General features: G+C 38.8%; 1 protein-coding gene across 1 annotated transcript in view; it reads right to left on the bottom strand.

The window, feature by feature from the left end:
- Nucleotides 1-12,029, bottom strand: part of CCDC6 (coiled-coil domain containing 6) — a 142,416-nt gene that overhangs the window by 67,362 nt on the left and 63,025 nt on the right. The window lies entirely within an intron of this gene.

Raw genomic sequence — 12,029 nt, forward strand, 5'->3', positions numbered from 1 at the left:
GGGAAACAGGGCTAACTCTGTGGTATATACATCAATTTGTGATAACTCTCTCCATGTCACTACCTCTCAAAGTTTTATAATTAAAATATCTAGGCATTATTTTTTACTAGGGCAGAGAAGTTCAATTCGCTTAAAGGTAAAACCATGTCACCTGTTTATTAGGATGATACTGAAATGGTTTGGATATGCCATTAGAATAGCAATATATATGGACACATTAACATATTCCTTTAATTGTGACTGGACAGAAATATGCCAAATGGCTAATAATGGAGTTATGGCAAAGCAGTGGGTATCCAGGGGGTGAGGGGTAAAGGTGGATAGAAAGAAGTTGTTTTTGTTGTTGTTACTTTATTTCACCACTGGGAAGGTTTTTGGGGGGGAGGGCATAGGGGGCAAGGACAGGCATTACTGAATTTTTAAAACATAGAAGACATAGGGATCAAGCATAATTAAGTGGAGAAGATATTCTGAAGGTTACCCTCCAAATGTTTTAACAAAATAAATAGCAAAAACCTCACTGCATATGAAGGAAATCAAGTCTTTCCAGAAAGAGCTTATATGTTTCAAATAAGCTCAATTCTATTCAAGGCATTCTTTAAGCGACAGTATTTTGATGCATTAATTCCAAAAAAGCATTCCTATTTTATCTGCCAAGTCAAGGGAGAAGCTACCTGAATTCCAAGCTTCCAGCACCTGCCGTTTATACTACCACAAGAGGGCCCGAAGGGCAGGAAGAAAAAGGCACCCACATTAAGCAATTATCTCCCTTTACTGTCAAAGGGACCAACAACTTTTCCCAGCTCCAATGGCTTAGATTTCTCTACACATTCACCATCTCCCCAATATCGAAACCCTGTTATCCACTGGTTTCTGCCTACAATTTTGCTCTCAATTATAGTGCCCTAGAGAAGTACAACAATCCCCGGAACTGCCTGCCCAGCTATTCTACAGAAGCCTACACCGAGTTTAAATGGAGGACAGAATTATATGAAAGGTGGTAACTTTGGAGAAGATTTAGCACTCATTCTGGCTTGAGGCAGGAGGCTGAGTAACAAAGAACACGTCACCCAGCTAATAAATTTTATTACCAGCCATGGACACCAAGCGAGCATTCTTTACCCGCAATGGTTCTCAAACACTTCATGTATCATTAGCATGTCTCAATGTCTTACTCCTTCCACTACGGGCAAGGAAAATTCCTGTAGATTTGTGCTTCCCCTCTTCCTTTAAATTAATCTCCATATGTCTTCAAAAGTCATATACATCAAGATCTCCAGATTTTTCATTAAGTGCAGGAATCCAAGGTATGTATTTAAGGCATATTTGACATCTGCAATCTGTCTGAGCTACCTGTTTATCTGGTTTGAAGGACAAAGTCCTACATGATTGGAATTCTAATTGTTTTTAAAGTTACAGAACAGACAGGTGGTGATTCTGGAAGCAGAATTCAAAAAGGAGTTTGCCATACTACTAATTTAATTAACAAGTGAGGCCCAACATCTTGCACAATATCTCATCTCTAGTATGAGAACACCGATCATAAGCAGTAAAAGAGAATCAGACTCGAAGGTTCTGCCTACCATCTGCCTCTTGACAGAGCAGACTATAAATGAGGAGTTGAAACGAGGATGCTGGGCCCTGGGAGTGCCTTCAGGTAGCCCCACTCCATTTAACCATCACAATTCAGAGGCACACATGTTAGCAAATATAAAAAAAGAACTGATAATTAGCAGAATCTGTAGCTAACAGACCTCCTGGTTTCCTTTGCAGTGTTCTTTCCAGGGAAAGTGACAAATTTTATAAAGGGTGGGGGAAGAGAGATGTTCAAGAGCAGCAGAAATAGGAATAATAGTATAGGATGAGGGCTAGACCTGCACTGAAAGTGCCTTCCAAAGAAAGGGACCTGTCACCACCATGGGAAACCGAGGCACTGGCAAACACAAGTATTCACTCATTTCTAGGCAAAGCCCCTTAATAGAAAACACCACTTATAGGATCTCTAAATGAACATCAAGAGCCATTAAGAATCCTGTTAAAGCCTATCTAATTTAAAACGGTGTTGATTAGTGTTGCCAACCAAAGATCTTAGCAGAGGCCTCCTTTAGTTAAGTTTTTGCCACTTCTTGGTTCTTACTGGGGAAGGAGGTGGGTGGTGATGGGGGGCATTATTCTGCTACTACAGCATCTGAAAGCACAGGGAAAACCTCCAGAAGGACAAGATTCAAGGTCCCCAAATCCTGAAACTCCAGCTCGCTTTTTTCCTAGTTGATACTGCTCTTTTAGGAATGAAAATATAACTGAGGACAAAAGACAAGACACTATATCCAATACAGCCTTGGAGAAAGTTACAAAATAAATATAAAGGATCTGAGATTGTGTACTGACAAAGAGGGCAAACTCTTTTATTAAGAGAGGAGGAGCCATGGGTCACAGGAAAGCACTGAGTATCCATTCTGACTTCTACTCCCTGCTGCTTTCTCCCATGCTAAGGACACTGTTGTCCCAATTTTAGTCTTAAATCCTGGTTTTTCTTTCCCCTACTCTCAAAAGAGGAAAGTGACAAATTTTACAAAGGATGGGGGAAGAGAGATGTTCAAGAGCAGCAGATAAAGGAATAATAGTATAGGATGAGGGCTAGACCTGCTCTGAAATTGCCTTCCAAAGAAAAGGACCTTTCTAATCCTCCCCCCCACCGCCCCCCAAAAAAGAAGCCAGGAGCAGTTAGCTGCCTAGGAGCAAAGATGCAAGCCCTGGCACCATCTGCCAGGCACTGCAGGTCCAACAGGTTGGGCAGCAAACAACAGGTACCAAGAAGACGGGAACAGGGAAAACAGGCTACCTTAGGAGATCTCATCAGCCGGTTTTATCAGGATATTTTCCATTTTATCTCAAATGCTTGAAAATCTCAGCACACCTAACCACTTCCAAGTTCAATAAAGTTGCATTTCAAAAGCAACAAATACATCAGGATTAACCTGTAACAGTATACTTCCATTAACAAAGAAACTGTGAAAAGAAATTTAGGAACAAGATCTTTGAAGGTGAAAACTTTTATTGGTGTTTTGTATACATTTGTAGAATTGAAGATTGGGGAAATGTGGGGGAAACTGAAGAATCTATGATCACACTTCCATGTCTGATTTGATTCTAGTTGCTATTAGATTCTATAATCTTATTTGGTTATTAATGTTTTCCTTTGCCTCTCACCCAGCAGGTACTCACATGAGAATTAGAATATAAGCATTTCTCCATCATTCCTTCCCCATAAAACACACACACACACACACATATATTATATATATATTTATTTATAATATGTGAAAATGAAAAAGAAAGGAGGGGAAATAGGAGAAATTTATCAAGTCCTTTGGGAAAAATAAAGCACCAAAAATATTCTTAGAAAAAATTATTTTCACCTGAGTCATCACCTAGTTAGTTAGGTGTCCATACTCCAAGTGAGCACAATTTCCTGTGGCTAAGGAAAACACAGCTTGTTCTGACCCACTGCTACCATAACCAGGGCACAAATTTGATAGGTGATTCAAAATGATTGTTTAGCATTACTGCTTTTTTAATCAGTGACATTTTGGAGATCAAGGTGAGCACACGAAGGAAAATTCAAAAACTCTCAACAACAGTACTCACTGCTGATGAGAAAATTCAAGTGCCATAAACAAAATCATATAGAAACGTGAAACCTTGATATGTCAGGCATAAGAAGGAAGACAGTTTCCCAAGAAGAAATTACAGGCAAATATCTACTGGATTGCAGCCGTAGGTAAAAGGATATAATCAGGAGAAAGTTCAAGTGATTACCAAGATAAAACATTTGCATTTCTTAAAAAAAAATTACTTTTAAAAGTTAATGGCTTGCTTCCATAATAAAAATCATAAAACTAAGATCCCTTAAAAAGCTTAATGCTTAATAATCAAGACAGATTCTAATCATTTTAATTTTTTAGGTTTAGGAATCTATTTATTATTCTAATTATTTAAATTTACTATTCTGTCTATGCACACACAACCCAAATGTTAATGATCGTAACATCTCCATTTGAAACAGCATCTGAAACCACACTATTTAGGTAGCAGGAACCACCCAACACACAACCAGGCAACTGCATAAAACCCTGTTCTTTATAAACCGTCCTTTACTAGGTGTCTTAATTTGCCAGGGCTGCAGTAACAAGGCTTAAACAATAGGAATACATTGTCTCAGTTTTGGAGGGTACAAATCCAAAATCCACGTGTCGGCAGACAGTGCTGGCGTTGGCTTGCTGGCAATCCGTAACTCAACCTCCGCCTCCGTCACACGGCCGTCTCTCTCCCATCTGTCTCCTGCCTCCTCCTGTCTCCTACCCTGATGGTGTCCTCTGCTTATGAGGACTCCAGTCATACTGGATAAAGGTACCCCCTGATTCAATTTGGCCTCACCTTAACTAATAGGACCTTTGAAGATCCTGTTTATAAACCAGTTCAGGTTCAAGGACCAGGGGTTAGAACTTGAGCCTGTCTTTGTGGGAGGACATGATTCATTCCACAACACCAGGTAATACACTGATTGTTCGGGGAGATGTTCTGAGTTTAGCAGAATCCCTGATGATGATGGCTGACAACTGGCTGCATTATCAACACAAAACACTGTCCAGTGGAAATCTGGTGCCAGTACTGCAGCGGGGAGTGGCAGGTGATGCAGAAGACAAGTCTGTAAGCACCATTGTTTCTTATATTAGAAGGACAAGCAGGGAGATGATTTCAATTCGATGCCTGAGCACTACAATTCTGCATTTAGTCTGCCAAAGCACGGGGGTATTTTGTGCTTCCTTCACATAATGCCCACTAGCTTACATTAAAGCAATTAACTGTCAATAAATTAAAGCATCCATATTATTTATTCCATTCCAGTATTGCCAGCAAATCACCAAGTACACAAAGATCAGAAAAGAAATCATTAACAGGACTCACAACTGTGTTATTCTTTGCCAGATACAAAGACTAAGCCACAGTTACGGACCACAGGGCAAGAGAAAAGCAGCACCTAAGGGTCACTTTCAGGGCTAGAAGAACTCCATCTTGAGGTTTAAAAGGACCCTAATGGTTACACCAAGTGTTATCAGTTATTTGATGTACGAAACCCTTGTGGTGCTTCTTGAACCACCTTTAGTGAAAGACCAGTTAGCTCCCCCGGCCACCAAACTGCAGTGGTCTAACAGTCTCCTGTGCGTGTCCTATCGCACACGACCAGCACACAGCTCCACCAACACACGTGGAATCAACAGCACATGGATTCAACAACACCCCAACTGGTCTGTACCCAGAATAGGAAATGAAACCACTGGTCACTTGCTTGGATATAGAACAATATGAAATTGCTACAGAAATTCCTAAACACTTGGATTTGATTTATGAATTTATTTCATCACAAAACAATGACAAAGTTTATGCACCAGTCTGCGAGCCACACTTTGAATAACATTGCCTTGGGGCATGTTCATACACACTGCCCGAGTCCAGAGGCAAACGTCTGGTTTACAATGTGGCTGTGATCCCCACCAGCTGTGTGGCCCTTAGAGAGTTATATGACCTCTTGGTGCTGCTTTTTTCTGCTCCATAAATTGAAAATATTGGCACCTCCTTCTTAGTTGGTTAGGAAGATAAACTGAAATAATTCATGTAAAAAGGGTTGGGAAGAGAACATTTACAAAAGGATTAATGAGAAAACTGAAGGTTTTTGGAGTCTCCCTTCATTTAACTAAAAGGGGAAATGAACAACACACTTACAGTACATCCATGGGAAGAAATATAGTGGAACGTTAAAAAGAATATGGTTTAGATGTGCTGACACAGAAATATAGCCAGCAACAAATGGCATAATTGCAACAAGTGAAATACCAAAGTTGAATGTACACGTAGAATGTAAAAGGATCCCATGTTCTGTGTTCAAACAAAAATCACAAACATACAAGGATACAAACCACCATGAATAAGTTATCAGAAACAATCAGTTTTGGATTCTACACACTAGACACCCCACCCTCACACCTCACTAAGATATTCAAATTCTCATAAACCATAAAAAAAAAAAAAACTTTATATAAAATGTTTAAAGAAAGAATATGGTGAACAAGAAAAGGTTAACAAAAAATCGGGCAGGTTTAAAAAGGAAAAAATGAACTTGATATAAATGTTTGACTCCATCTTGCATTTTGTATTTCAACAGGAAATTCAACAGAGCTGAAAAGCAAATAAAAAAACTGAAAAACCTAAGAATTAATCCAAATGATTCCATTTACACGGAATGTCTAGAAGAGGCAAATCCACAAGGACAGAAAGTAGATTCATAGTTGTCAAGAGGTGAGAGAAGGGGAAAAGGAAGGGAGTGACTACTAATGGGTTTCTTTCCAGGATAATGGAAATGTTCTGGAATTAGGTAGCGGTGATGGTCACACAAGTTTACCAAAAGACACTAAATTAAAAGTGTTAATTACGTGAATTATATCTCAATTTTTTTTCAAAAAGTCTTAAGCCACTAAGGAGGGAGAGCAAACCCTCCATCCACCAGGGCCCAGGAAAAGAGCTGTGACTTCTGGAGCAGGGGGAGAAGTGAAACTGGTTTCCCTGAGGAAGAGGGAAAGGAAACCCCCCCATTCCCAGGACTTGGGCAAATACGAAGCAGAGGTCTGATACTGCTCAGGGAAGCACAGAGAATCCAAGGCAGAGCTTGGCTGCCGGGGGGTAAGGAATGGGAGCACACAGCTTCCAGGAGCTACCCACGACTGACCACAGGAACTGAGAACACCCCCTGGGTCCACAGTGAGAAATAACCAACAGCTGCCCACTGCTGGAGGAGGGACACGAATGTGGAGATTATCCGTAGTCCAGACATGCAAGGACTGCTGAAAACTGAGAAGGTAAAGCAAGAACTGAGAGCAGTGGGTCCAAGCAGTGTAGCAGCAGCCAAATACTGGAGGAATGTGAAGAGTGTGGTGCAGAGCAAGAAAGGATACCAACAACAAAACACAAACTCAGTTCAATTACTGATGGGACTGACTCAACCCCACACTAATGGTCTAGCAGTAAAAGAGGTGTGCCCATTTCCAGGCATAAAATCTATTTACCTCAGTCTTTAACGGGCTTCCTACACACAATGTCTGGCATTCAATCAAAAATTTCAAAAATCGCAAAAAATGCAAGGGGGAAAAACATTATTCATGAGATAAAGCGATCAACAGAACAGACTCAGAGATGACCCAGATGTAGGAATTATCAGAAACTTTAAAATCACTATGATTAATGTGTTAAAGGATCTAGTGGAAGAGGTGGTAACATGCATGAACATAAGGGGAATGTCAGTGAAGACATGGAAACTAGAAAAGTTAAATGGAAGGCTAGGAAAAAAAACACATTAGAGATGAAGAATTCCTTTGATGGAATCATCACTAGATTTGAAATGGCTTAGGAAAGACTTAGTAAATTCAAATATAGATCAAAAGAAATTATCCAAACTCAAATACAAGGAGAAAAGGGGGTGGGGGTGGGGTCATCCGTGGGACACTATGAATTGGTCTAACATTTGTGTAACTGGAGTCCCAGAGGGAGAGAGAGAAAAAATTATTTGAAAAGATAATGGCTAAAAATTTTCCAAAATTAAAGAAAAGACAACAAACCACAGATCCAAGAATCTCAGAGTACCCCAATCAGGATAAATATAAAAACAACAGAAAATAGACACATGCCTCAAGACACATCATAATCATGCTGAAAATCAAAGACAAAAAGGAAATCTTGAAGGTAGCCAGGGGACAGAAGGCAGCCAGAGAAAAGGACTCCATAAAAAGAGAGAACACAGCCCTCAAACTGAGAGATATTTGTTATACATCTAACAAACCAATGACTAGTATCCAAGGTATATAAAGAGCTACTATAAAGAAAGAAATAAAACTTCCAATATAAAAATGACAGACATTTTAGAAAAATGAAAACTTAATGGCAAAACTGTTTTCATATTCAACCTTGTAAGTAATTGGCAAGGTACAAATTAAGATCAGCATTTTCTAACCCCTGGTTTGGCAAAAAAATAAGGAGTTCAGTAGTGTTAAATGTTGTCAAAGATGTAGAACAATGGGAATTCTCCTATATTGCAAATAAGAGCAAAAATTGGTAGAGGTGTTTTGAAAAATGATTTGGCACAATCTTGTCAAGTTGAAACATTCTTATGCTTTACTATGTACCAGTTCTACTTCTACGTATATGCTCTAAAGAAACCCTCCACATGAACAAGGAGACAGTACAATTAAATAAATAAAAATTCACTGTGTTCTCATTAAGTAAAATATTAGAAATTCCCCAAATATTTATTCACAGAGGGTATAAGAAACCATATATTCACACAGAAAATTAAAAAGCAATGAAATCAAAAGAAGCACAACTAAATACAACAATCAATCTAAGGAACATAATGAATGAAAAAATGTTGCAGAAAAATACATGTCATGATATTTTCATTAAACTAAAGAAACAAGCAAAATAAATGATATTGTTTAGGGATACATTTGTGAGATAAACTGATTAATTTAAACCCTCAGGTGGAATGATAAACAATTCAGAATAGTGACTACCTGTAGAGAAACAGGGAAATAGGGTAGGAACGAAACTCAGGCAGGTATGACTGCATCATTGCCATTCTTATCCTTAAGTCAAGTGGTAAGGATCTGAGTGTTCATTTTGTCACACTTTATAAATTACCTGCCTTATCTGGTTCAGTTATTCTACTGTCTGGATAAAATACTACATAATGAAAATGTTAAACAGTGGTTACATACCGTGGGGAAATTTGGGGGGACTTGTTTACTACTTATCATTTTCCTTTCTCAACACTGATACATGCTACAAAATGGATAAATTTCAAAAACATTAGGCCAAGTGAAAGAAACCAGACACAAGACCAAACGCTATGTGATCCCATTCATATGAAATGTCCAGATTGGTAAATTTACAGACAGACCGAAGATTAGTGGTTGCCTAGGGCAGAGGGAGGGGAAGGACTGGTGAGTGAGTGCTAAAGGATACAAGGTTCCTTTGGGGGATGATCAAAATGTTCTAAAACTAATTATTTTGATAACTGCACAACTCTAAATATACTAAAAACCATTGGATTGGGTTTAGACAAGTGAATGTAGACAAGTGAACTTAATTGCATATAAATCATATCTGAATAAAGCTGGTTTTTAAAAAAAATGCTTTAAAAACATGCATTTCTTTTATATAAAAAATATTAATAGAATATAAAAATATTAAATACCCTCAGAAAAAAAGAAACAAAAGAAAAATAAACTTAAAAATAAATCTCTAACATAAACAGTTTATATTAGCACAAAATATGAAAAAGCCCTAACTTTATATCATGTCTGTAACAAGTTACTGATTTGAAAAACAATTAAGCATGTCTAATATTTATCATTTTGATATATTTAGGAAAATAACTCATCATTCTTTAGATCTCTCTACAGGTATAGGCTGGCCCCAACTCATGAATACTCAAAGTTATAAATGCTCTAATTTTTAAGTTGGTTGTTAGGATAACATTCCTATTGCAACAACATAAATTGTAGTTAAATTCCCAAGGCCAGCTTTCAAAAACTCATTCACACCATGATATAACGGAATTAGGCTATGAACAGATTAAGCCTGAATTTTGGGTTCTAAAAGCTAAGAGCTTCTATGAAACACAAGGAGAAAGGAAGACTGTTTTTCCTCCCCTCTCTGAGTATGAAGCCCAATTTAGGCACAATTTTCAAAAATTTCTTTGGTATTTTCTCATTTTTTCTCTCTGTATCCTTTACCAATTGCACAGGACACTCGAAGGTCTACTCCAGCACCATTCTTTCCCCAAAATAAGTCACACCCCACATCAGCTACCTTCTTTGGCTGAGCACCTAGCTAGCAGCCATCTCAGCTCTCAACTGAGAATAAAGCAATCAGAATGATCTACCATACTACAACGTTAAAGATTTGTTTGTAACTCTGATAGTTACTTTTCAACCCAATAAAATAAAGCTCAAAACTCAGTAAGATCCCTTCTGTGGGAAAAGAAAGGCATATATGATCTACGCCTGAGTATTTACACCTAGAAGCAGCTCTCTCCACCATTTATCTACTTCTATGTAACAAACAACCCCAAAGCTTAACGGCCTATAAACAACAATGTATTATCTGTCATGATTCTATCAGCGGAAGGGCAGTTCCTCCATTGGTTTCACTGGCCTCACTCATGTGGTTGCTTTTACCTGTGGGGTCAGCTGAATTAGATGATCCAAGATCAAGGACAAGATGTAAGGACTAGGAAACAGATCCACCTCTTGAAGGGAAGAACTATAAAATCCTGTGCTCATGATTTTCAATTGACCATACTCTATCAGGATACTCCCATTTTCCCCAGCTTCTTCCCGTCTTTTGAAGACCAGATTTTCTAAAATTCCTCCAGTTTTATTTTTTTAAAGGATCAGGAGGGGAAAGGAGCAACACTCAAATTTGGTTAGTACTTTGGGTCATGCATAAGCAGGAGAGCTACCAGTATCGTTAATACCCAAAATTAGGCATAGTCAGAAGCTTTAAAAAAAAACAAACTTAAATGATACAGGTAATATTCACATCGCTAAAACTGATTTTCTCTATCACTGACAGCACTGGAGAAGGCCAAAGTCTCACTGCAATTATTATATTCCCAATTATAAACTCAGAAACTGGTCCTGCAGTGTCATGATGGGCAGACTTCTCTGATGTACGTGTAAGTAGTATTTATAAGATCAGACAAAACTGCATTCTCCATGTAAGGATGCCTCAGTTCTGTGCCTAAGAAAGTCCGGAGCCACACACATTCCTAAGAACAGGTGTCATGAACTAGAGAGAGATACAAAGGGAGAAATGACACCAGGGCTTGTGTTCTGCGATTCACGTCGCCGAGGAGTTGAAACCCATGACTCCGAGTCGATGATGAAACGACTATCTCCACAGCACATCTCGGTTCTGAAGACAGTGCCACTGTGGGAAGTTCAACATTGTTCCTGGAAGCTGTGCTTTCAGAACTGAGGCGTACATCACTTATTCACAAGAAAACCACCAATGCCACACCCTCTACACTCTACCTACCCCCAAACACCCCGAGTTTCCAAATGAAGCCTGAAGAACACAGATATGAAATTTCTACAGCTCTATCTGCTTGGAAAATGGGAGTTAAATACTATTCAGCTGCATTCTGTGAGGAGAAAAGGAGCTAGTCAAGCACCTCCTACTCCAAAGAATCAATAGAGGGAGCTCTGTGGCAATGTGACTCTGGGAAACAGGAAATAAGGCCCATTATAGACCAAAAAAAAAAACAAAAAAACTGAGGAATTCACCCTTCCTCCCACCCTTTCCCAAAGACAGATTAAGTTTTAAAGGAAATTAAAACAAGAAAGCAAAACAAAAATTTGAGCAAAGAATAAAACTCACTGGTCATCAATTCCACCTGGGAGGCAAAAGTATTGTAAATGAGTAATACTCCTGATTCAATACTGGTTTTGAATGATTCACCGTGTTTTCCTCCACAGGAAACCTGTGTTTCTAAACATGCTCTCCCTACTTTGGACATGGGGGTGGGGTGATCTCAACCCTACTGCCAGTTAATAAGCCCCATCTGCCTCCCCTGCCCCCAATAAGTTCCCCAAAGTAGAAGAGTTGACAAGTAGTACAAGATACTACAGTCACTAGATATTTAAAATTTAATTCCACACATATGAGGGAGCATCTCCTGAATGGCAGGTGCTGTGTGGGTGTGGCAATGAATTCCACAAAGCGCCTGCCCTGAAAGTGCACATAAGTCCTCCTAGGAATTAAAGGAAAGCAACATCATTAATCCATGCATCTAGCAACTGGCCTTGGAATGGTCTTGGCTATGTAAAATAACCTGAACAAAGGGATTTAAAATGGGATTAAGCCACACAGAAGAAAAGGTTAAGTATTTTATAGTAAAAGAAGAAATAAAGGAG

The sequence above is a fragment of the Choloepus didactylus genome, chromosome 15 (assembly GCF_015220235.1).
Source record: "Choloepus didactylus isolate mChoDid1 chromosome 15, mChoDid1.pri, whole genome shotgun sequence".
NCBI classification, from domain to species: Eukaryota; Metazoa; Chordata; class Mammalia; order Pilosa; family Megalonychidae; genus Choloepus; species Choloepus didactylus.